The sequence below is a fragment of the Trachemys scripta genome, chromosome 1, assembly GCF_013100865.1.
Source record: "Trachemys scripta elegans isolate TJP31775 chromosome 1, CAS_Tse_1.0, whole genome shotgun sequence".
Taxonomy (NCBI): Eukaryota; Metazoa; Chordata; order Testudines; family Emydidae; genus Trachemys; species Trachemys scripta.
In genome coordinates this window covers 262,362,805-262,390,801 of record NC_048298.1, presented here as the reverse complement: position 1 = coordinate 262,390,801, position 27,997 = coordinate 262,362,805, and positions in this window count along the sequence as shown.

The following is a 27,997-nucleotide window of genomic DNA, read 5'->3' as shown; positions in this document are numbered from 1 at the left end:
ACTTGTAACTATATTTTAATATTTAGTAAAGGCCCAAACAAATGTATAACTTAAAAAGTTATGATTTTATTAATATTTTTGTAGTAATATTGAAGTTTTTTCCTTAAAAATAAAATAGTTAGTAAAAAATTCAGTAGCAAAGTCAGAAATACATCTACATATTTAGAACACAGTTCTTTTTGAGCTTTGCAAAATAAATTAATACATTGGTATTATGATGGTTATGTCCCAAGCATATTAATTGTGGCAGCACGTACGTGTGTGTGTGTGTGTGTGTGTGTGTGTGTGTGTGTGTGTAAGAGAGAATTTTGAGTGCAAAATTACTTTGTTGCAGCAACATAAAAATAAATAGTGGCAAGATACCGACAACATACATAACACATAGGCTAAGCTTATATTTAAACATAAATGGTGCCAAATTTGTATCTATTACAACATAAGTTGAGGTATAAAGAGCATAAAATTAAGACCATGCAATTTAGAAAACCGAAAATGTTAAACAAAAGAATGAAACACTTCATTATGCAGGTTACTTATTAACTTAGTAAGGACTTTTATCAATCTTTATTAAAAATAAAAAAGGTTTTTACCTACAGTGGAACAGCTTCAACAGGAGAGACTGAGATGTGCCTCACATCAAAATATCCTGTAGCCCAGTGGTGAGAGCATGCACCAGAGAAGTGGCATATCCCATTTCAAATTCCTGTCCCTCCCCAAGTGAAGAGGGTACTTGATCTGTAGGTCTCCCACTTTGCAAACCAATAGTCTAAAAGTTAGGAAGGAGCCCTTCTCCTGTTTTGTCTGAGCTTCTCTATAGAGGCACAATCCAGTAACTGAGGGCTGAGCCTGCTTAATGGGTTGGGTCCCTCAGGTGACATAGGCGAAGAAATGCCTACTTTCTCTTGGTTTGTACATCACTCTAGGGTGTAGGCATCCAGATATCTGGTGCAGTGGGCATGACCAGAGGCAGAAGATACGGGGTTTGTTTGTTTGTTTGTTTGGAACTTTACTGAAGTCCTTTTGTGACGGACCCTAACAGCGTAATTGACCCTTATAGCATAAAGGCTGTTGTGTGTGCCTGCAATTAGTTGTTGTCAGTTATTACTGGCATAGGCACAGTGAATTTAAAAATACAAATATATGAACAAGCAGCAAAGAGTCCTGTGGCACCTTATAGACTAACAGAAGTATTGGAGCATGAGCTTTCGTGGGTGAATACCCACTTCGTCGGATGCATGTCATATATGAACATAATCATTGCTTTTGCTCTGGAGGTAGAAATGATGACCAGCATGATTTCACTACTACAGCAAGAGTTTCCAGGAGAGGCCACGCTGCTTGTGCCCTTCTGAAGAAGAACCAGGAAGATGAGAGGTGAATAGATAAGCTCCTTTGTAGTTTCAGGCAATGAGGTTGCTATGATGGATGCAGGGTTTTGGGATTGGATTCTTCATGTAGCTTGCTCAACACATTTTTATGGAAATTTGAGTAAGGCAACCCAAACGTGGAACACTTCTCCTTAAAACTGCGTGCATACAATTTTGGGTGAAGACCTCTTCACATCTTTGCATGTGTTAACTTGAAAAATAGTGACTCAGCACTAACTAGGTAGAAAAAACCTAAAAGGATATGAAATAGCCTGAAATTGTGCTATTTTGCATTTTTGTGTGTGTGTGAAATACTTTCTCAAAGCTCTACTCAGCGTTTTAATTTTCCTATGGAACTAGAGCATTGAAGTGGGAACTTGAAAAACAGGCATAGATATGAAACTTGGAGAACAAGCACTGAATGCATGTTTATAGTGGAAAATATTGCACCCATTTTCCAGGAATGCATTGCTGCCAGGGCACCTCCCTAACACCCCCCCCCCCCCCCAGCGCCCCCCTCCCCCCGTCCCCCCCCCCCCCGGGTCCCCCGCTGGCCCCCCCAAACCCCCCCCCCCGAGCACCTTGCCAGGCTGGCCAAACCCCCGGAGCACCACACTGCCCAATTGAGCACCGGGCTGCACCACCGAAGCCCCCGCCTCCCCCCACCCAGTGCCGCACCGCGCCGCCGAAACAACCCCTGCACTGCCCAGCCGAAGCAAACAAAAAAAACCCCTCGAGTGCCGCCCCGCCAAACAAAAAACACGAAACAAAACACTGCGAGTGCCCCCCGCCACCCCAACATTGGCCACCCGTTCTAAGGGGCCGCCCCAAGCACGTGCTTGGTTGGCTGGTGCCTGGAGTCAGCCCTGATTGCTGCTAGTGATGATGTAAGAGCCAGTGTAGGAAGAGCTCAATTAACTTTAACACCAAATTTAGCTGTTGTTATTGCTATTTTCCATCTAATTCATGGCTTTAAATCTCTCCTCCCTAGAATTGCCCACAGAGCAATATGAGGAGGTCTTTAGCATAGAACTGTGAACAGGTGACTATTACACGGATGCAAAAAATGCCTGAAGCTTGTCTTTACTCAGTATTCTAATACCTTATGTATGAGATAACACTAATGGAATGAATTTCATTGGTCACAGCTCACATGAAAAATTTTGTAAGTTCAGTGGCTGGGAAGTATGGAAAAGAGGCAATGTCTTGTATTCCTCTGAGATGTGTGGGGAAAAAAGTTTATTTTGAACACAAGTTCTAATTTATGAAACAAGCTCTTCGTTTAGCATGAGTACTCTAGAAATTAAGTATGGATAAGGGAAATTAGATCCACCCAGGGGTATAACTTAGTTGGCATTTTCCCACAAAAGCCTTTACAAGAAAAGAATTAGAGAAATCAATAAACCTCAGTAAATTCATCCAAAATAGTAAAGCTATTAAAAATATAAGATGAAGAGAATTTTTTTTATGCTGATGCTGTAGATCATCAAATACATTTATACAGTCTAGTATTTTACAAATAAAATCACATGAAATCTGTGGAATGAAGGAGCACTTGAAAGAACTGCAGAAAAATAAACACCTACCCTTTCTGTGATCAGGGTGGGAGAGGGATAGCTCAGTGGTTTGAGCATTGGCCTGCTAATCCCAGGGTTGTGAGTTCAATCCTTGAGGGGGACACTTAGGGATCTGGGGCAAAATCAGTACTTGGTCCTGCTAGTGAAGGCAGGGGGCTGGACTCAATGACCTTTTAGGGTCCCTTCAAGTTCTAGGAGAGAGGATATCTCCATCAATGTTCATGACTCCCCTGCCATGTCAATCCTGACCTTTCTTCTTGCTGTGTTCTGAATGGAGGCTGTCACTGATTCCTTCCATACTCTATACCACCCTTGGTACCTTTCTTCCTTCCCCAACCTCTGCAATGTCTATCCCACCAACTTTTAACTTTAGCTCACCCCCAATATGTGCTTCCATGCTTGAGTCATCTTCCTGCTTTACACCCCATTTTTGGGGGTGGATAGGTGGGAGGGTGATTTTATCCACTCATGGTTTTAATTACTTTTTTTATGCCAATGGTTCACAAATCTGCCTTTATACTCTGGCATCATCTTTGTCTTTTTGAATTTGTATTGCAGCCTGTCTAACTACTTCCACTGGATGTCTCATCAATGTAATCATGGCCAAAAAGGAACTCACTTTCCTGAGTCCATTCTCTCTCCATCCTCCTTGCCATTCAAGATCGTATCCTGGGGGTCACCTTCACTCCACACAATCAGGCTATCCAATTTCTATTGCTTGTTCATTGTATAACCCTTTCAAAATCCAATCTTCTTTCCACGCTGTTAAAAACTAGTTCAGAAACTTATCTTCATCTTAACTGACATCTCCTTTTTCCTGCCCATATGCATGTACACCATCTGTCCCTCAAAACATTGCTGCAAACATCACTGTTGTGTGCTCATGAGTTAGGGGAGATACATTTGCATTTCTCCACTGAAGCAACCTTCCCTATTACATCACACTCAAGATGCTTGTCCTCACCTTTATCACTCTGCACCTTTCTACTTACCTCTTCTACTTGTGTTACCATCTGCCCTTCCACTAAGCCAACAATACCAGTCACCATTCCCCATTACTCTGTGGGTTGTTTCCCCTGTGAACAATGCTACACTTTTTGTCATGTTTAAAGAACCGCATGGAACAGATTCTTCCATTCCTTCAAATTCTTCAACACCCACTTCAGTGGTTCCTACCAGAAATCAGTCAACCACTGATGGCCAGGGCAGAGGCAAAACAAAATGAAATATCTCTTTTGAAAGTTTTGGAGAAGCAATTGAATGTACAATAACTATACTATGTTCTTGTCTTCCTCTTTCCACCTGCCTTTGTTCCATTCATTCTGTCATCTTTCAAAATAGATTTTGGGTAGATATTTTTCCTGCTATAAAAAGCCTATTTGCCTGGCTCCTAGCCCAGTTGGGCCTAATTCGTACTGAGGATTTCAGATGATACTGTAATTAATATCAATAAGATGGAAACTAATTTTGATCCACAGAGCAGAATAATCTATGCCAGTAGTAGTTGATTGAAACAAATTGTCTTTACAATTATACCTTCCATCTAAACATTCAAACCACTTTTCAAAGCACTAAGCCTAGTGTATTCCCATATTGCAGACAAGCAAATTGAGGCCCAGAGATGATTCAAGGCTGCATACCAAGGCTGTACAGTCTTTAAATTGACTTCAATAGGGAGCTGAATTGGGTTTAACATCAAAATTGTGAAGCTCGGAATACATGTTGGTAAGCTTGACCCCCACCTCTCTGCCCTGGCTTTAGTCATTCAACCACCCTCTTTCTGTGTTGTCGAGAGTTTAATCCAGATTTCTTAAGATCAGACATGTACAAAAAAAAAAAAAAGAGTAGTGCTTTCTGTCTTATGGGATTTGATTAGTTAGAGTGCTTTTCAATTTTCATTCAAATGTTCTGGTTTAGAGGTGTCTAGTGACTTTATTTGAATCCACAGCATAGTTTGGAGCTGTACCAAATAAAAGCTTCTCAAAATACCTGTACTAAACAATATTCTGCTTCTACAACAATAACATTTTGCAACTTTAACTGATATGTGTGTCTTGCCTTCCTGTTCCTGTTTGGTTCCTGGATCCTGCTCCCTGAACTGAGTGTTCCAGTCCCTGTGTGCACACACACATGTGTGTGTACTTAGCATTGGGTGTGTGCAGTTACTGAGTCTGCTGCTACATACCTACCACTTGGACTGTTACATCTTGTTCAGGCTGATGCTGACTTAACTGGTTCATGGTTATTACATTGTGTTGGGGCATCCACCCCAGACTGGCATGTAAGGGGTTAATAGGGACAGGAAGCAGGTAATAGGAGCAGGGCTGAGAGGAACAGCCAATCAGGGCCCAGCAGGCCCATATAAAAAGAAATGCAGGACAGAGCAGGGTTGGTTACTCCCTAGAGCTCAAGGAGGGACTGAGGAGTTGGAGGGGATGGAACATGTGGCTGCCATCTACAGGGTCCCTAGGCTGGGACCTGAAGTAGTGAGTGGGCCTGGGTTCCTCCCACTCACCACTGGGGAAGTGGCTGGACAATTGTTTTCACCAGTGTGGAAGTGGCTGTACAGTTGACTGCAGAGTCCCCGGAAGATAATGTCACAGTCCTTGGAGTGACACAGGTCTGGGAGCAGATGTGACTGCAGGTGAGGCACCACTGGGAAAAGGTGTACTGACCTGCAGCGCTAATCCCCAAGATAACCAGCAGGAGGTGCCAACGTGATGAGTGGAGCCCCTTGATTGACCACTTACCTGTGTGTGTCTCTCCAATTTTCTTGTTTTGGGATAGCTGTTCTGGGGTGCATCAGAGAGTAATACAATTGCAACTGTGTATCAAGAAGAGGTTAAATTATTAGACAACAGAATCTAGGAAGAACGTGTTGTTACTCATGAAATGAGCTGCAATTATAAAAGTTATCCTTAGCCATATTGCACTTAAAGTATATTATGATTCAGCAGCCGACTCCATCAAATCATAATCAGCCTGTAATTTCCAGTTTTACCAAGGTAGCCTGCTTTTATTACAGAATGTGAATAAAGGCTCTTTATGGTTCATAATGTGGGAGAATAACTATAAGTGATTGCAGATGGGATCAAATGCAGGAAGCCTAGCTTCTCAGAATGTTTTCAAGGTTAAATTAATGATAATGGTTCCAACTTCTCTATTGAGTGAAATGTACTTTTTTTTTTTTTTTTTTACTATACTGCATCTATAACCAGGTATTGCTTTTTGATCATCCATAAATATACATGTTGTGTGCAAAAGTGGAGAGTAAAAGTATAACTTTGACAGTGTGTGATTTAGGTTCACTTCAATAGCAATCTGACATACATTCAATCTAATAAAGCTTATATTAAACCTGTCTGTTCCTTCAGTCAGTGTGAGAGTTCCGCACTAGCAAGGAATATATAATCACCTGAGATAAGATGGGAGTTTTAAAACACCACTGTTCCTGTATGTAAGGTAGTGCATAAAAATTGGATTGTGTATTTTTTTCACTTGTAAGGAAAAACTAAGGAAAAGTAATCCAATAGCTTCAAAATTTAAATATATGTTCCTTTGCGTGTTATAGGATATTAACAGATAAAAGAACATGTTAAACTGATGGCTGAAAGTAGGAAACTACACAAATTCAGGTTTAACAGACACAATTTTACCATAGAGTTGTGGTGGTTCCTCAATCAAGGGAAGCTTTTAAATCAAATTGGATGTCTTCAAAAAGAGATGTTCTTGTTCGAGAATAGCTATTAGAATTGAAGCAGGAGTTAACTCGTGGAAGATCTATGGACTGTCTTGTGAAGGAGGTCAGACTAGACAATCTCAATGTTCATTTCTAGTTTTAATCTTTAAATGTCTAAGACCATGTCCACACTATAAACTTTGGTTGACTCAAGTTACAATGGCAGCTATATGCCAATGTAAGTGTATCTCTTGGGCATGTGCCCACTTGGCTCCTTGTATCAGTGCAGTGCATACTCACTATGAGTGCCTGTCTTGGTGCACCGGGGTTAGAAATCCCTGTGTGCAACTTAGTGCCTGGGATGGTGGTGTCTTTTGGGAAGTTTTGGCAATGCATGAAGGGGCAGAAACAAGTCATGCAAGAGCAACTTGGAGCAAGGGGTCACCTTCCCAGTCTGCAACAGTCTCCATTCCATAATGTCATCTATATCCCGTAATTTTCATGCTTTTTAAAAAAAAAATCCCATGAACATGCACTGTGGAACCTGTACAGCTCTGTACTACTGTCATGAGTGTTGCAATAGCAGGATGCATGATCCTCCAGTATTTGCAGAGGCATAAGAAGAACCAAATAAGCAGGGTGCATGACAATTTCTTGGAAAACAATTGCTATGGGACATAGCACGAATCAATTCAAGGTGGTTTGTGGCATTCACAGAGCAGCTACGGATGGTGGAATATCAGTTCTGGGATCGAGAAATGAGCACTGAGTAGTGGGACTGCATCATAATGCAGGCTTGGGATGATGAACAGTGGCTGCAGAACTTTTGGATGTGTAAGGCCACATTCCTGGATCTGTTTGACAAGCTCACCCCAGCCCTCCAGTGCAAGGACAATGTGACAAAGTCAGGCCAGATAGCTACAAGAGGATCATCATATTGGGTTCCAGGAAGTGGCTGGGCGTAAGATCACCCACTGCTAAAGGACCCTCCCCCAGCCTGTGGGGAGAATCCACAAAGTCCAGGAACTCAATTATGAGGGACAACCAAACATATAACAGGACAGGTGTGAAGGTCAAAGGGTCAAACAAAGGGAACCTGAAGGAGACACCAAGCAGAGAACCTCGGAACATGTCATTGACATACACTGAAAGGCTCATACATACATCTGGCTCATGGAGCACCAACCCTGTCAACCTTCGACGGAGGAGACAGAGGAAGGGCTTGATCGCCAGAGCATACAGCTGGCCTGACAGCGGACACCCCTGACTCACCCCTTGCCTGAAGCTGACCGGTTTGATCAGGGTCCAGTTGAGCCTGACCAGACGTTCCGCGGAGGTGTACAGCACCTGAAGAAAACCCGCGAACTGGGGCCTGAAGCCAAATGCCCACAGAGTGTCCAGGAGATACCCATGGTCCACCCTGTCAAATGCCTTCTTCTGATCCAAGGACAGAAAGGTAAACAACAGACCATTCCTACACCTGAGCTCTAACAGATCCTGGACCAATTACAGACTGTTAAAGATGGTATGGACTGGGACAGTGGTCGGAGTGGACCAGGTCCACCAGCATGGAGCCCAGCCGCAGTGAGATGGCCTTCGCTACGACCTTACAGTCTTTGCTGAGGAGTGAGATGGGACACCAATTCTGAAGGTCGCCGAGGTCCCCCTCCTTCAGAAGCAAGGTCCATGCCGAGGACCTCCCAGAACACGTGGTAGACCTCCATGGTCAGCCCGTCCATGCCTGGAGATTTATTAGTGGGCATGAGATGGAGGGCTAGCCAGTCCCGGTCACCCGCACTGACCATTGGGAGCCCATCCCAGAGCAACGTGCAGGTATTGGTGTCAGTCGGATCCGGGGAGAAGAGACTAGCATAGAACGGCCTGACCCATCCATGCATCTCCTCTGGATCCATGAGGGGGGGTGCCATCCTCTGCCAAAAGGTGGGATATGTGCTTCTGAGCCCCCTGCCCCCTTTTCTCCAGGGTGTAGAAGAAGCGGGAGCTGTGATCCATCTCTCAAAGGAGAGGGATGCGGATCAAACGAACGTGCCCTGAGCCTGATGGTCCTTGAGGACCCAGAGCTCCTCCTGCTTCTCCTGGCACTTTCCTCAGAGGGATGGATCCCCAGGGCTGGCAGCCAGACGCCTCTCCAGCTCCAAGACTTCCCACTCCCACCTCCCGCTGAGCCGAGGGAAAGGCACACCGCTGCCCTGGCCAGGGCAGCCAGAACTCCTGGAAGGATGCCATGAAGCCCACATCCTCCAGCAAGCTGTTATTAAAGTGCCAGTAGGCCAGCCCCAGCCTCTCCGAGGTGAGAGAGGAAGAGAGAGAGAGAAGCTGCTGCTAGGGCAGCAGGGAAATAGGCTGTTCCAGGATAAGAGGCTGTGCTCCTTAGCATAGGGGAAACTGCCAAATCTGAGTGTCTGCTACGGGAAGGACTGACAACCCATGGTAAGCAACCAGATGACACCTTGCCCAGTGAGGGGGACAGCGAAAGGTTACCCCCCCGGGTTTTGTTTTGAGACTGTTTTTCCTTTTTGTTTGGTGGAGGATCACCCCTTAGGCCAACCCTCAAGAATACCCTGAAAATACAACCAAGGAAGCACAGAAAGGGGAAGGCAAACCCTACCTGAGTGGGGCTGATTACCCCTGACCCGCCATCGTCAGATGGGGAAACATTAATTCTGGTGAGAGAAGAGGTGCCTTGCCAAAACACCAAAACAAGGGTCGCAATGTCAGTGGAAAAGTGAGTGGTGATCACACTATGGAAACTCACAATGCTGGATTTCTACTGGTGAGTTGGGAAATCATTTTGGAGATGGAAAATTCACTGCGGGGCCAGTTGTCATACACATGTGTGAGGACACTGTGGCTCTCAGCAATGTGCAGGACATAGTGGATGAATTTGCAGCAATGCGGTTCCTAAACTGCAGTGGCACAATACATGGCACACACATTGCTATCTTGGCACCAGACCACCTTGCCACAGAGTATGTCAACAGAAAGGGCTATTTTTCTGTGCTTTTGCAAGCATTGGTGGATCACCAGAGATGCTTCACTAACACCAATATTGGCTCTCAGGTAAGGTGCGTGACACTCGCACCTTTAAGAATACAGGATTGGTCAGAAAGCTGCAATCAGGAACTCTTTCCTGATGGACGGATTACCATTAGGAATGTTGAAATGCCAATAGGGATCCTGGGGGACCCCACTTACCTCTTGCTTCCCTGATCATGGAAAACATACACTGGCCACCTCAACATCACCAACAATGTTGGTCCTGCTTCCGTTGTATAAGGCGCTGGTGAGACCTCATTTGGAGTGCTGTGTGCAGTTCTGGTCTCCCATGTTTAAAAAAGATGAACTCAAACTGGAACGGGTGCAGAGAAGGGCGACTAAGATGATCAGAGGAATGGAAAACCTGTCGTATGAAAAGAGATTAGAGGAGCTTGGGTTGTTTAGTCTGACAAAGCGAAGGCTGAGGGGGGATATGATTGCTATCTTTAAATATATCAGAGGGGTAAATACAAGGGAGGGAGAGGAATTATTCCAGCTTAGTACTAATGTGGACACGAGAACGAATGGATATAAACTGGCCGTGGGGAAGTTCAGGCTTGAAATTAGACGAAGGTTTCTGACCGTCAGAGGGGTGAAATATTGGAACGGCCTTCCGAGGGAAACGGTGGGGGCGACGGACCTGTCTGGTTTTAAGATTAAGTTAGATAAGTTTATGGAGGGAATGGTTTAATGGTAAAACATAGTAGCCAAGGAAAACCAAGCAATGGTACTTAAATAGCATAATGGCCAACAAGGGTCAGGCTAGAGACTCTTGCTTACATGCTCGGGGTATTACTGATCGCCATATTTGGGGTCGGGAAGGAATTTTCCTCCAGGGTAGATTGGCTCAGCCTCTGGAGGTTTTTCGCCTTCCTCCGCAGCATGGGGCAGGGATCACTAGCAGGAGGGTCTCAGCCGATTGAAGTCACTAAAACACAGGATTGGGGACTTCAACGGCAGAGTCCAGGGAAGGGTCTTGCGGCCTGCAGCATGCAGGGGGTCAGACCAGATGACCATAATGGTCCCTTCTGACCTTAAAGTCTATGAGTCTATGAGTCTAACGAAAGATTCACTATCAGCTCAGCAAGTGCAGAATGACAAGTGAATGCACTTTTGGTAGATTAAAGGGATGCTGACGTTGTTTACTCTCAAGATTGGATTTCAGGAGGGAGGAGGAAATATTTAAGTGGCAAATCTGCCTGCTGTGTCCTGCCTAATATCTGTGAAGCAGATGGGGGAAAGCTGCTGCTGAAGTGGAGCGGCTGTCTGCTGTGTTTGAGTAGCCAGTTGCAAGGACTATTAGAAGAGCTCAACATAGAGCTAAACAGCTCAGGGAGGCTTTGAAAGAGTGAGCCATAGTAATGTTAATGTACTGTGTTCTACCTGGTCCTGCTTTTTGAGGTCTATTAGGAATTGTGTAGTGCTTGGTGTAAATCTATTATTATTATTATTTTATTACACGGTTTGTCACTGATCCTATGAGTTGTCACACTGTACAGTAACTGGGTGCTTTCAGAACTGCTAGGCACACTGCAGCATATGTTGTGAACTAATAAAAATGAACTATTTTCCACATAATAGAATTATATTCTGTAACAAATCCAGTGCAAGAAGAATCTGTGCAATTTAAAAGCAAATAAAATAAAATAAAAACAATGCAATGGAGGTTAACAAGGGGGAAAAAAATTATGTCTATTTTACTACACTGACTCATGGAAAGCCACAGCTGCTGTATATGTATGTGAAGCTGTGGTTGACCTTAATTTCCCATGGTGTGGAGTGGCCTCTGATTCCATATAGGATATTGTGGGAGGGGAAGTATGAGGAGGTGCTGTAATGGGGTTCAAAGGGGAGCAAACCCATAATTGTTGAACCTGTAGGTCCACAAGAGTCTACAACATTTGTGTTTGCTACCTGAGAAGCCCCATGATGTCCTGGTGCATCTCCTTCTCCTTTTCCTGGTAGGACTCCTGGCCCTTTCTCATGTCAGCTTTTTTTCTAAAGGCTGTCTGCAATGTTTCTCACAGTCTGATGAAGTACTATCTTGTAGGATCCATTGAACATGTCATCCTGAGTCCTCTTCTTTCTCCTCATCTGGTTCTGGCATTCCATACAGTGGCATCAGCTGCAGATTATACATATGCACACAGTCACCATTGTCAGTACAGTCACAAAGGAAATTGAGAGTTAAGGCAAGAATTCCCTTCCCTTGCTCCCCTAGAGTTTTAAACAAGATATCCTTATTAAACCCTTCTCTTGTAGTGTGCTTGTGCACAGCAGCACTAACAGTACCAGCCATGATGATTACGGCTTGTCTGGGGTTAAGGAAATGAGACCTTGTTTGCATGACCCTGACTCTAGAGCAATGGTACTCAATAATGGCTGTGTACTCCAATGGTTCCTGCCAAAGTTATCACTGACTGGTATGGGGAAGTGTCCGACTGTGATGGAAGAAATAAGGCTGCCATCCCTAAAAACCTTCAGGAAAAGATTAGAGTACCTCTGAAAAAAGTTTAATTGAGATCTCTCAGGAGGATTCAAGGGATGTCCCTGTATACATAAACTGCTCTTTGTATCTCCCCTTGCCTAACTCTACTGGGGAATGAAAAGCAGATAACACTAACTCTCATGGTTGTACTGCTACATCTACTGCAAGTAAATTAATGAAAAGTCAATATCTGTGTCCTGTTAAGTTGAAGGCAACATCAGTACATCATTATAATGGGAAATAAAACTACATGCTTATCAGAGGATCCTTTCCCCTACATCAGCCTAACCTGTGCTTTACGGCAGGGACTGAGTGGACTGAGTGGAGTCTTAAACATGTCCCGGCTCATAGTGTAGCTGGACCCCATCCTCCACCACCTCATTGGCATGAACAGTGAGGACAGGGGCCTGTGATTCAGACTTTCTGGGGGTATCCAAAGGGGTAACCAAAAGGTCTGTGGCTAGATGCCGAATCAACTGTAGACCTCCTTGGCCTTCTGATATACCTGACACAGTTCCTTTGCTTCTGGTCCCTCTTGCACCCTTTCTCCTTTATCCCCCATGGAATTTGCTCATAGATGTCAACATTTCTATGGCTGGTCTGTAGCTGTGCTTGCACACCCTCTTCTCCCCATGAGCCATCTCTCCTGTCTACTGCAAGCCGCAGAACATCTGGAGTGTGTAGCTGGCATGGTCAGCTGGGCAATTCCATGCAGCGATCAAGAGCTGTTAGTGTTCTTGCCAAGCTGGACAATCAGGAAAAGGCATTTCAGAAATTCACAGGGCTTTAAAGGGGTGGGGGAGGGCCTTCCAGTCTCTGCTATTCCTGGGTGATGGAGCTGACAATTGTGATCAGAGGGGTCAATGCTGGGCATTGTAGGACAGCTTCTGGAGGACTACTTAGGCTTCACATAAATAACACAGTGTCCACACTCATGCTGCATCAACCTCTGTACATTGGCAATGACTCTGCTGCTCGGGGACTTCGGGTTACTGTGTCACTGTATGGGGCACTTACATTGGTGGGAGAGGTTTCAGAGTCGTAACCATGTTAGAAATTTTAAGTTTAGGCAATGCACAACTAGGTTGGTGAAAGATGGCTTACATTGATCTAAGAATGCAGTATTAAGACAGACACCATTCTAAAACTAATGCTTACATTAAGGACCTGATGCCTCTGCAGTAGGCATTTGTCTCTTAGTCTGTGCAAAGTGAGTATAAAACATTACCCTATGAGAATACAGTTTGTTTTGAAGGCAGTCTATCTAGCACCACAATTTCAATTGAAAAAAATGTGAATTTTTCACAAGTAACCCTGACAACTAGTGTACTAGAGGACATTCAATTTTTTGTTGTATATAGTTGTGTATATGTCATAACTTTCAAATTGTGGTGTGATATTACATGACTTTCCCCACACCCTGTAAGAAAATGACTTCCATTAACAGCAGCAGCGCTGCTGAAAGTGAACATGCACTAGACACACTTATTATGTGAAACTGTAAGCATGAGCATGTTTTGTTACATCCAGCACTACACAAGACCCTTTTGAACATAAGCAGGAGAGCAGAAAAACTTAGAATCTTAAATAAAATCAAATCAGGATATATTACTTAAAGGGGGCTCTATCAGACTATATTTTTAAATAGTTAATTGTCCCCCCAAAAATCCAGGTTAGGCTGATGGTGATCCATTAGTGGTCTGAATTTGGATTTAGCCTTGTAATCAGTGGATACCCCAAAAACAGTATGTAGTTCTGCATTTCATCATGATTACTAGATTTTGTTTAGGAGATGTCATTCCGGTACTGATCAGCAAAATTGGCTGTCAGAATTTGGGACCATCACTAGAGTTTTTTGTAGATATTTGAAGGGGCTCATAAGAACATAAGACCTACCATACTGATTCAGATAATCTTCCATCTTACCCAGTATCCTATCTCTGACAGTGGCCCATACCAGAGCATTAAGGGGGGTGTACAGAACAGGGCAATCTGGTGTGATCCGCTTCTGTCTTCCACTCCTGGTTTCTGATAGAGATTTAGGATCACCTTGAATATGGGATTGCATCTCTGACCATCTTGGCTAATAGCCATTGACAGACCTATCCTCCATGGCCTTATCTAGTTTTCTTTTTGACCCCAGTTATACTTTTGGTCATCACAACATCCCATGGCAATGAGCTCTACAGGTTAGTTGTGCGTTGTTTATACTAAATCTGCTTCCTATTTGATAAAGTGGCCCATTTTTGTTCTTTTGGTATTGTGTGAATGAGTAAATAACATGTTTCTACTGACTTTTTCCACACCATTCATGATTTTACAGACCTATATCATACCCCTCCTTAGTCTCTTTGCTCAAATGATCAGCCCTAATCTTTTTAGTCTTTCTTTGTAGGGAAGTTGCTTCATACCCTTGATCATCTTTGTTGTCCTTCTCTGAACCTTTTTCTAGTTCCACTGTATCTTTTTTGAGATGTGGAGACCAAAACTGGACACAGCATTCAAGGTGTAGGATCATCTGTTTTATTTTCTATTTCTTTCCTATAGTTCCTAACATACTATTAACCTTTTTGACTGTTGCCGTGCATTGAACAAAGGTTTTCAGAGAATCAGCCATGGCAACTCCGACACTGGGTGGTAACAGATAATTTAGAACCCATCACTGTATATGTATAGTTGGTATTTTTGTCTAATGTGCATTATTTTGTACTTATTAAAATTGAATTCCATCGGCTGTTTTGTTGTCCAGTCACCCTGTTTAGTGATATTCCCTCTGTGAATCTTTGGAGTCTGCTTTGGACTTAACCATCTTAAGTAATTTAGCATCTGCAAACTTTGCCACCTCAATGTTCACCTCCCGTTTCTAGATCATTAATGAATATGTTGAACAATACCGGTCCCAGTACAGATCCTTCGGCATCCGCACTATTTACCTCTGTCCATTGTGAAAGCTGAACATTTATTCCTACCCTTTGGTTCCTCTCTTAATCAATTACTGATCTATGAGAGGACCTTTCCTCTTAGAACATGACTACCTAGTTTCCTTAATAACCTTTGCTGAAGGACTGTCAAAGGCTTTCTGAAAGTCCAAGTACACCATCTTTTGTGGATCACTCTTATCCAGATGCTTGTTGATGCCCTCGAAGAACTCTAATAGATTAATGAGGCATGACTTCCCTTTACAAAAGCCATATTGATTCTTCCCCAACAAATATATTTATCTATGTATCTGATAATTCTGTTTTACTGCAGTTTCTACCAATTTTCTTGGAACTGAAGATAGGCTTACCAGCCTGTAACTGCCAGGATTTCCTCTGGAACCTCTTTTGAAAATTGGCATGGCATTTCATTAGCAACTTTCTAGTCATCTGGTGTAGAGGCTGACATCAGTGATAGGTTATCACTATCTGCAAAAACTATAACTGTTTTAGTTAATAGTTTTTGCAGTTTCAAATATGAGTTCCTTCAGAATTCTTAGGTATCATCTGGTCCTGAGAACTTATTACTGTTTAATTTATCAGGGTGTTGTTTTTCTTTTTCTTTTTTTTTTCATTTTTATTCCAAAACCTTTCTGTTGCCACATCATTGTGGGACTGTATTTCAGATTTGTCACCCACATCAGTGGTGTTCCTTTTGGCTATCTCCCACACATCCTCTGGAGTGATGACCAAAGCAAATAATTAATTTAGCTTCTCTGAAATGGCCGTGTCTTTCTCTGAGTGCTCCTTTAGTACCTTTGTCATCTAGTGGCCCCAATGACTTTTGGCAGGCTTCCCTCTACTGACATACATATTTACTCTCAGTCTTTGCATCTTTAGAAAATTGCTTCTCAAATTCTTGCTTAGCCTGCCTTATTATACTTCTTACTTGCCAGAGTTTGTAGTCCTTCTGTTTTCCAGCTTATGACAGTTGCCCAACCTGCTTATGAACTCCAGATTTTCCCAAATGTTTAAACAAATAATAAACATTAACTTCACTAGTAGTACCTAGAGACATTGAACTTGCTCTGGCATATACATGTGCTATTTATACTTTCTTAAGGGCATGCAAGACCTTATGAACACTTTATGAAAAATGCTTAAGGCAATAGAAATTTGGGGTGAAATTAATTCATGTTCAGAGAACACAACTTTATGCAAGGTAATCCCTTTTTGGATAGACTTGCGTAGGACTTGCATGGTGTTTAGGCCTTGTTCTCCCTTCTAACCAGGTGAATTTCACCCTTTGTTTATAACAACTGAAAGGATACAAATGCAGAGCTATTTTCTTCTTATAATAAAGAGAACTGTCCAACTTTCAAGAAATAGAATATTTTCAACTTGTGTTTCTATCTAGTGAGTTATCTTCATGACACGCTACAATCAAAATAAACGAATGTGTCACTAGTCGTTTCCTTCCTGGAACGGATGGTTTATTCATTATTTATGATAAATACATTTATATAATGAAGACAGATGTCCCCAGACAAACTTCATTTCACGGTATTTGCCAAAGTTAAGAACAACAGGAAGCTAATTTTCTAATAGGTCTAAGAGGATACTGTGTAACTATTCGCTTTTTAAAGAGTACAGATTCTGTAGATACTGACTAGAATGACACAGCTTGATGAGCTGTCCTAGTAATTTTTTCAGTATTACATAAATCTCTTCTAATAAACATTTTTCTGGGTGACAATAGTTAGCACCAGAAATAGCAGACTACGGATGTTATGCCATGTTCAATTTAAGTATACTCATTTTTCCCATTTATTACCATTCACAGAATAACTCCTGCTATTTGTAGAATGTGTAAATGCACTTTCCAATTATTTCTTCATTTCCTCCCCATCACTGAAGCAATCCTATGGCTTGAATTTCAGCATATCCTTATATTAACAATAACACGCATCCACAACCTTTTTTTGCTTGTTTTTTTGTTTAGTGGTAAACTTGTCTTGAAAGACAAGTTCCTTGCCCTGAAGAACTTGCAGTCTAAATGAACCATTCAAAGACAAAATAATAGTGAGAATGTTGCAGCTTCAGTATTAAAACTTTAGCACAGCCTATATGTTGTCCTTAGAATGATATAGTTTCAATATTTGATTTCACCAGTGTACATCCCTTGCTTATCTATGGCAGTATTTTTGTAGTCAGTAACCAATTTTAGATTTACTTTTTTATGGAACTTTTAATTTGTAGATCTGAAAGAATTTTGCAGAGGGTGGTAAGTATAATCTACATTTTGCAAATGGAATAGAAATGAAGTAACTTGCCTAGAGTCATGCAGTAGATTGCTAGCAGTTGGTTATTAAAAGTCAGCTGAGTGTCCAATTTGCTGAACTCCACTGCTTCTTGCAAGTGACCATTTCATGCAAAAAAGAGCACCAACTCTCCAGACCAAGAACAAAAAGGTCATTGCCACAAGTTTTTCTTCTTCTTGTTCCATTCAGCTTTGTGCAGGAGAATCAGTTCAGTTCTTCTCTGTGTCATTTATTCTGATACCAATGAAGCTTCCCTAGCATGGGGCATATTTTGCTCTCAAATGAATATCCACAGTTCCTGATAGTGTCTAGTAAATTGCAGAATTCAGGTCATTGTGCCTAACCAGGGATTATCCCTCACCCCCCAACACACACACTCGCCGTCTAATCTTTCCAAGGCCACAGATACATTTGGTTTTAAACTTCTCCAATATATTGAAAGATAGTCACTGAATAGCCTTATCCAAAGCCCAATGAATAGAAAGACTTCCATTTATATTGGTGACCTTCAGATCAGGCATATATTACTCATCCTGGAAAGTTCCTCTGAATGTAATCTGTGGCATTGCAATGGAAAATACAGCTGTAAATTATTATTCATTTGAAGCTACTAGTGTGAAATCCCAGTCCCATCATTAGTATGGGTAATCCTTAAAGGTGATCTTCCCATCTGATTATGTGGGAAAAATACGAAGGAGCAATCTGTGAGCAACCATTCTAGCTTTTTCTCTTCACTGCAATTTATTCAATACTGGCCTGCATCCCCCTGTCCATCATTTAATCTATCTTTGTAAGGGAATTAGACCTGGGTCTAGTGGAATGTCAGTTTATTAGCTCCTGAATGATTAAAGTGAACAAAGATGAGAGTGAAAAGAGACAAAATAATGATATAAAGGTGTTTAATTGCTGTCCTTCAAGGTACTGTTGCTGGAATGAAGGAAACTGTGTATCATATGAATATGCTCCTTTGTAGGAAATATAAAATATTTATGGGTAAACTAATAGCTCATTATTATATAATTAATATAATTAAGTAGGTGTCTTTTGTTTTTGTTTTGCTTTGTTTTTAATAAGATTTTAAGGGTAATAGGATTTTTAATATGATGCCAAAACACGCAAAAGAAAAACCCAGCTTCAATGTTAATAAAACATGTTAAACCAGGTGACTTATCTGAAGACTATATAAATGGATTTAATGGATGACGGCAATCTCCTAAGGCACAAAGGACTAAAGTGGACACCATTATAAATTGTGGAGTGGGTACTCCACAAAGTATAACAGGAGCAGTAAACCATGAGATAGAAGTCTGCAAAGAATTGTGCTGATCCAGAAAACACTAGATTTAGGAAACCAATCTGTGCTAAGTTTACAATGTACCTTGAAGTCTCAATAAAAAGATCTAACAGGATGTGCAACAAGAGCACTAATGATGTTCTCACGAAAGCATATTACCAAAACCAAACAGGTAACTCTTCAGATAAAGGCATCCTAGTGATGACTTTGTCCCTTTTTTCCCCTGCAAAATAGAAGTCTGTGTTCCTTTTGTCCAGGCGCCTCATGTCTATGGATTGAACTACATGCAGGTTGGAATGCTTGGCTGTGAGCACTTATAACGATGCATATATGGGATGAGAATAAGAGGTCAGATAACTTTTATCTGTGGAGGCACTAGGAGGAAGCATGGTTTCAGAGTAGCAGCCGTGTTAGTCTGTATCCACAAAAAGAACAGGAGTACTTGTGGCACCTTAGAGACTAACAAATTTATTTGATCATAAGCTTTCGTGGGCTACTCTGAGTTGGTAAGACAACTCCTACCTTTTCATGCTGTCTGTATGTGTAAATATATCTCCTCAATATATGTTCCATTCTATGCATCTGATGAAGTGGGCTGTAGCCCACGGAAGCTTATGCTCAAATAAATTTGTTAGTCTCTAAGGTGCCACAAGTACTCCTGTTCTTTTTAGGAGGAAGCAGTGACCCATAACATTTAATGGATATCACTCAGGTGGCTCTATAACATAGTTCTAAGACTTCAGCTTAACTGAATGTTAGAGATAAGTTACATTTTAGAGAAATGTCTTTGCAGTTCATTTATTTATAGAAACTGAATATTTTAACCTGTAACATCTGTCTGCTGCCTAAGAAACAATTCAGTCAGAAAGAATTAAGTGCAGTTTCTGTCTATGTTCTACATCCACATGTTCTAACATGTTAAAAGTCAGTGCAGACAGGCTGTGTGCACTTTATCATGTGTTAAGTTGGTTAATGTCAGGTCTCCCCCATAGCCTTTACCTTTAATATGTGCTAAACTTTGTATGCCTTGTCTACACTAGGCTATTAGAATAGGTTATGCATTCTAACACACATTTTATACTAGTCTAGACAAGGTTTTAGTCAAAAGGAGAAGACTAGAGAAATAATTTCCCTGTAAATATAGTTACATGCAATTCTTTGTTACATGATTGTAGTAAATGAAGGTAATCAGCACTGTATCAAACAAAACATTGTTAGTGTCATAAGGGGAGTAGTCGTAATCATAGAATCATAGAATCATAGAATATCAGAGTTGGAAGGGACCTCAAGAGGTCATCTAGTCCAACCCCCTGCTCAAAGCAGGACCAATTCCCAGCTAAATCATCCCAGCCAGGGCTTTGTCAAGCCGGGCCTTAAAAACCTCCAAGGAAGGAGACTCTACCACCTCCCTAGGTAACGCATTCCAGTGTTTCACCACCCTCCTAGTGAAATAGTTTTTCCTGATATCCAACCTGGACCTCCCCCACTGCAACTTGAGACCATTGCTCCTTGTTCTGTCATCTGCCACCACTGAGAACAGCCGAGCTCCATCCTCTTTGGAACCCCCCTTCAGGTAGTTGAAGGCTGCTATCAAATCCCCCCTCATTCTTCTCTTCTGGAGACTAAACAATCCCAGTTCCCTCAGCCTCTCCTCATAAGTCATGTGCTCCAGACCCCTAATCATTTTTGTTGCCCTCCGCTGGACTCTTTCCAATTTTTCCACATCCTTCTTGTAGTGTGGGGACCAAAACTGGACACAGTATTCCAGATGAGGCCTCACCAATGTCGAATAAAGGGGAACGATCACGTTCCTCGATCTGCTGGCAATGCCCCTACTTATACAGCCCAAAATGCCGTTAGCCTTCTTGGCAACAAGAGCACACTGTTGACTCATATCCAGCTTCTCGTCCACTGTGACCCCTAGGTCCTTTTCAGCAGAACTGCTACCTAGCCATTCGGTCCCTAGTCTGTAGCAGTGCATGGGATTCTTCCGTCCTAAGTGCAAGACTCTGCACTTGTCCTTGTTGAACCTCATCAGGTTTTTTTCTGCCCAATCCTCTAATTTGTCTAGGTCCCTCTGTATCCGATCCCTACCCTCTAGTGTATCTACCACGCCTCCTAGTTTAGTGTCATCTGCAAACTTGCTGAGAGTGCAGTCCACACCATCCTCCAGATCATTAATAAAGATATTAAACAAAACCGGCCCCAGGACCGACCCTTGGGGCACTCCACTTGAAACCGGCTGCCAACTAGACATGGAGCCATTGATCACTACCCGTTGAGCCCGACGATCTAGCCAGCTTTCTATCCACCTTACAGTCCATTCATCCAGCCCATACTTCTTTAACTTGGTGGCAAGAATACTGTGGGATACAGTGAATATGAGACTTATTTTTCAGTGTTTGATGCTGCAGGGTGCTGAATACTTTGACCCTACTCCAGGAAAGCACTCAAGCCCATACTGAACACAAAGTCCCATTGATACCTGAGTAATTCCATGAGCTAAAGTGCTTTGCTGGATCAGAGCCAGAATTCTCAGCACCTGGCAGGTTTGAGCCCTAACAGGGAAATTTAATGATGAAAGCAGACGTCACTACTTTGTGACCACAACTCTACTGTATCACTGACTTTCCTACATAATATTTAACAAAAGCATAAAAAAATTCTTTTCTGGACTCTGTGTACCCTGCCAGCTCATTAAGAACAGAATCCATATAAAAAACAAATTCATGAAATATTTTATAGCCTATATGGAAAGAATGCAGCCTCAACAAATGAAATAAAAAGGCAAACAAGGGAAGCATTTTAAACATCCTTAACTGCCAGGGGAAAAAAGAGCAAAATATTTTAGTCCAAGTACAAATGTGGTGAAAAGATGCAACTTGATTGGATTCAGCAGAGAATCTGTACTTCATCAGGTTTGAATTTACCCATATCTCATTATCAAAGGGCCAAAGTACAGTTAAGTACCAAAATCTACAATCATATTTAATGGAAAATATTGTTATGACTCCATATGAAAGAGGGGTATGGCCTCATCTGAGACAGACTCCAATGGTCTCTGGAGCAGGTCTCTGTCTAGTTTTGGTTGCCTTACCTTAAAGAAATGAGACTGAAAATGTCCAAATGAGAACCTTTCCTCGCACTCTGCTAGACACCGGAGAAATTCCAAAAGTGGATGAGGTGAGTCAGGTTATTACAAGACTTGTTTATAATGGAAATTTGAGTTTATTTAGTCGGGAAAGGAGAAGAGATGGAAAGTCCTTGACTGAAGTTTGCAAAATTCTGAAAGATATAATGAAACCTTTTCCTCCTGCCTCATAAGGCAAGAAAACATGATTAAATTAGTTACCAGTAAACTTAAAGCAAATTAGAAAATATTGTTGCACACAACACAGAGCAAACCTGTGGAATTAACTGCCACATGAGATCTTAAAGTCAAATATGTACAGTTTTCAAAAATGTTTGTATGCTTTCATGACAATTTAATAACATTTGTAATTTTGCCAGCTAAAATATAGATAATAAAATATCATGCTTTAAGAAGCAAGCTAATTATCTGCAGAATTCCTCCCTCCCCCATTTGCACTGTTGCACAATTGGCTAAGTGAATTATTTGTCTGATGTATTGTCTTTCTCTGCAGTGTTAGCTATTGGCTACTGCCTGGGGCAGTAGCCTAGACTTGATGGACCAGCGATCTGATGTTTAATGGCAAATAATATTTGTAATTAAAGTTGCTATTTGTATTGACTTCAAAACCAGAAGGGACCCTTTTGATTATCTACTCTGACGTCCTATATTATACAGGGCATAGAAAGTCTCCAAAATGTTTTTCTTTTAGAAAAAAATCACTCTTGATTTTAAAAGTTAAATAATGGAGAATTCACCATGCTCCTTGGTAAATTGTTCCAATTGATAATTACCTTCATGTTAAAAATGTATGCCTCATCTGCAGTATGAATATGTCCAGCCATTCATGATTCATAATGACGACCTTCTTAAGTTGTAACATCTTGTGCATTTCTCCTCATTTTATGTATTTTTTTTTAAGTTCCACTAGGCATGCAGATTGGTTTGGTTTGTTCATATTGTCTCCTGGCAATATTACCCTCCTCCCCCCTGCAACTGTGAAAATAAAAAAAAATATTAATTGACTTTCAATGATACATACAATTCTATGTACCCAAGTCCATTTTGAAAATGAGACTTAGCTGTCTACATCACCTCAGCCTTGCAACATTGAGTATGCAATTTTAGCTCTAAATTCAAGAATATCACCTTTAAAAATCTAGGTCTTGATGTATCTCAGGAGAAGGGTCGTGCAAAGGTGTTACCACTTGTGAGGTAAGCCATTACTCATCAGAAGTAAGGGTCTTGAATCTGGCCACCAAAGTCCTGCCTCCTATGGGAGTTGGCCTTATTCAACCAACACCTTCAAAGTTCACATCACTGTCTTGTGTCAGCCTCGTTTCATTCTAGTACTTTAGAAAGACAGAGAGGGAAAGATTAGCTATGCTAATAGTTTTCCTCATCTTTATATTCCATGATTAAGAACTGAAGAATATTCTTGAATGTAGAGCTAAAATTGCATACTGCATACCTGTTATATAAATCATATCAAAATGCCACAACCGATTAATCTGAAAGTGAAAATGTTTCCTGCAGGCAGTCAAACTGGCCTAGAACTATATATTTGACTGCTGTGTCATGTATGTTGATATTTCACATTAGGAACTTTACCACATTGACACAGAAGTCATCTATCATCAATGGCACATATTAATGATACCCATCTGAACCTGCCTATAGTAATACACTTAGCAGCCTTTTTGTAACAGTCATTTTACAGTGAAGAAAATATCCCCAGTGCTATGATGCATTGTGAAGGGTATGTCATGCTGTTCATAAATATAACAGTCTCGATTGTGTATGGTCCTTGTGGGTCTGCAAGTGAAGTAGGAGAGAAGAAGACTATCTATTTTTCTTTTTTGCCCCTTGTCATAGATCTGCCTAGGATCTCCCTGTTTGCCGTGAGGGGAATCCTAGCCACTCTGCATCCCTGAGTGTTTTAAGCTTCCGGAACCGGAGTGGAGTCTAGCTACTGCTCCACACTTAGGGTGCTTGGGCACACGTGTGGAGTGCAGACCTTCTAAAGCTCCTTGAGAGCTGAAATTCACAGTCCTGCAGCCTAACCCCTGGACTCAGTGCTGAGCACTGACCAAACAGCCTCCTCAGTCATTTAAACACATCATATCTGAAAACTACTCCAAACCATAGCCTACAGTTCAACTTTTTCAGGAGGTTCATGATGATTTTAAAACACATAACACAGAGAGCTACTTTGCCACAGTCTAACACTATTGCTGTTTTACTTAATCATATTAATCACAAGAAAATGCAGTGCAAATAGAACACAACAAACAGCCTAACTGCAATGTCCCTTGCTAGCTCCCTCCTCCCTTGGGAGACCAACTTTGTTTAGGAAGGTAAATAGGTAAGTGCCCCCTATCTCAGACAGGCTGCTACATGTTGGATTGCTTCTTCCTCATGGAGTCATCTTCCTCAGCTTTCCTTTCTTCTGTCCAGCATTTCCCATTCCTGTGTTTCTCTTCCGAGACCTTCTGTGAGGATCTGTATGTCTGTTTAGATACTTCCCTTCCCAAATCTGGCTTTCTTTGTTCTTTTTGGTAATTTTCTACTGCTCCAAAACCTGCACCAGACTCCCTCCCAATAGAGAAGTAGGACAAACTGGTTTTCCTGAGAATGCAGTTGCTTGTTAGCATAACTAGATTCAAGACTCATAGATTCCAAGACCAGAAGGGATCATTGAGGTCATGTAGTCTGACCATTTGTACAACACAGGTGGTAGAACTTCCCTAAAATAATTCATAGAGCATATCTTTTAGAAAACATCCAATCTTGATTAAAAATCTCTATCTAATGATAGAGAATCCACCACAACCCTTAGTAAACTGTTCCATTAGTTAATTACTCTCACTGTTAAATATTTACACTATGTTTTCAGTCTGACCTTGTCTAGCTTCAACTTCCAGCCATTGAATCATATTATACCTTTCCCTTCTAAACTGAAGAGCTCATTATCAAATGTTTGTTCCCCATATAGGTACTTAATCTATGTCATCCCTTAACCTTCTCTTTGTTAAAATAGATTAAAGGAGATTAATTTATTTTTCTCTAAGACATGTTTTCTAATGCTTTAATCGTTCCTGTGGCTCTTCTCTGAACCCTCTCCAATGTATCAACCTCCTTCTTAGTCAAATCACAATTGTTTAAGTACCTTCCAATTGTCCTCAGTCTGGGGAAGACATATTTTTCAGGCTGGTAGGACATGGAAATACACACATAATGAGGCATTCATGACATATCAGTATTCATAATAACATTTCATAATGTCAACCAAAATTCATATGTTGTACAAAAAGATCCCCAAATTGTGCCCTCCCAACATGCACTTTTACCTTTCACTTGCACCATTGTAAAAGTTGAGCACAATAGAAGGGCGAATTTTGTTGGCTACAACTGAAATGGAATCGCCAAGAGCTAGGCCATTGTGCGGGACCTATTCTTCTGCACTGGTCAGGAAGCATGCCCTTTTTAAAGGTGGAGCCACAGCTGTGCTTCCCCACAAGTTATAGGAAGCATTGTGCCTGTGTCTGTCTCCCAGACTTCCTGAGAAGGGTGATGGGGGATGAGAAGACTTGATGTCACACTTTTGTCCAATGTATGTTGCATAGTCATCTGTGACCCTCTAGGATAATTATGTAGGCAATCCAAATACAGCTAGTTGCAAATAGGGACCTAGAATTTACAAGGGGTTTAGGTCTATGGCATGAATTCAGGTATCTTGCTTCTAGGATGACCAGTGCTTGAGAGGAAAACAGAATAATCTTCACATGTGAATGAATTGGATAAAAAGAGAAGACACCACAAAATTGATGGGATTGTATGGATGGGTTAATATTAGAGACAAAAAATAACTAATTTTATTTTGAAAAAAATTACTCTGTGGAAAGCAAACTACGTCCTACTGTTTTTATTTTTATTTTTTAATTTTCCTTTTTCAATTGTAGTCATCAACATTTTCCATTTATCTTAGCCAAAGAGAAGTAAAGTTCTATGAGATTCAGTTCCAACCACTGAGCTATTTTTAAGATACAGATGCTGATTATTTAGATATTAGGATTAAAAATATACTGGTAAAGGTGAGGGCAAAATGGACAGAATATAGCTGCGACCCTAGGAGTCATTCTAGAATACTCTGGTCAGAGATAATCTCTGGAGCATGAGCAATGACATTTGTGGGAGGGGGTGAGAAACAATTGCACTGTATGATTTCCTTCCCATTCATGGATTTTTGACCACAATCCTTGGTTCTAAAGAATTCAGAGGAGTTAGAGTCAGTTCTCCCTCAATTCTGGCTGACAGAGGGAAGACATTGTCCCCTCAAATTTTGAGTTATTTCCATATTTCCTTGACAGGGATGTGAAACAGAATGGGGAAGGTGGGGTATATTTTTACTTTAAGTTATTGGCTTGTTAATTCTGTTTGTGGTGATTGTTATGTTGCTAGGTACTTTTTTGGATGAATTGAGGACCAAAAAAAATCAGTGCACCTAGAGTCTGGAATAAAGAGGTAGTGGTTGTTTTATTTTTAATATATTTAAATCAGCACAAAATATTTTCAAAAGGCCTGTGGTGGTTTGAGTGATTGTAGGGATGCATGGATATAGCATTAATCTGTAGCTTGGTTGAAGGACATGCATCACTTTACACTTTTTTAAAATATATATGCTAGTAGACATTTACCCAATAACACTTTTATGTTCAATTAAACTATGATGGACAATCTGGTTCACATATCCCTCGTGTAACTCCATTTGGATCGATAGCTGTAGCTGCTGACTTCTCTGTATATTGAAACAATTTAAGAACTAATATATATCTATCAACTTCTTCAATGCAGATGTCGGAGCTCAATGTCCATGTACCATAACCAGAGGATAGCTTCTGTAGCAAGAGAGGTTAGGTGTTGTAAACTGCCCTCCACATGTTGAGTTGGGCACTCTTCTACCGCATGTTAACATCTGCAGTGTTGCCCCCCGTCACAGCATGGAGTGATATCAGGCCAATCCAGTGCATAGTTGCAGCAACTCTGGATGAGCCAGAGAGCAGCCTGTAGCACCTGGTATAGGATATGTGATCAAGTAGACAGGCAGATGCAGCAATGGACTCCTGAATTTACTTAGTGTGTAAGACCCTTTCCCACTGATGCTTCCATTCTACAAAACCTGTAGTTTTCAGTACCTTGGCAGCACTGATCGTTTCTGCACGATAAAGGTCCAGTAGCATTCTTGTCCAGGGGTTCATGAGCTACCATAGTAAAGAGATGCTGAGAGATCACATATGATGTCACACCCCAGCCTGTAGGAGTGATGTTTTCCCCCTGAATACAAGCAGATCTTCAAGTTGGAACTCCATGAAGTTTTGTATCTGAAAATGGGGCACTGTTCAACCAGTGATGTAATAGGTTGGCTTCAACTGTCACAGCTCTCCAGGCAGACCTAATATTAATGGCATCATATCCAAGGTCTGATGGAACTATATATACTAAACAAACCTAGAAGAGACCAAAGCATGCATACGTCTCTAACATCCTACTTTGTAAGCTAATAGTAATTCAAAACAAGGAAATATCAAAACTCTAACATCTCAGACAATGCACTAATTTGCTTCTAAAGAGAGTCAAAGGTCAAAAATTATTCTGTCCATTTCTTACTTAGTTACCACTGCTTACTCAAATTCAAATAATGAAATAGAATGGGGAAGGGATAACTGATGCAGAAAGCCCAGGGTAGATTAAATCCTTAGATGAAAATATGCTGGCATTGAAGAGATGATTTTGAAATTTTGGAGAGCTAACAGCAAAGCAGATACCTTAGGTTTCTGAGGTTTCCAGAGGGAACCAAAAGTGTTGACACCATCTTTTTCATGGAATGTTTTTATCCATAGTTCAGTCATATAACTTGAAAGAAATCTAATCTACATCAATAAATCCTATAGGATTCCCACAACGAGTCCATCAGTGAGTAACAATGTAGGAGGGACTATGATTTTGACCTTGGCAGACACCTGGGACACTGCTAGAGTGCTACAGGCAGTGAGGAAAAAGGAAGAGGTTATGTCTAAGGGCATGAAGACATTATCCTTTATTGATGTAGGTGTCATCCCTCAGTTAAAAGAAAGAATTGAATGAGAATTAAAAGGCTTCCCTGAAA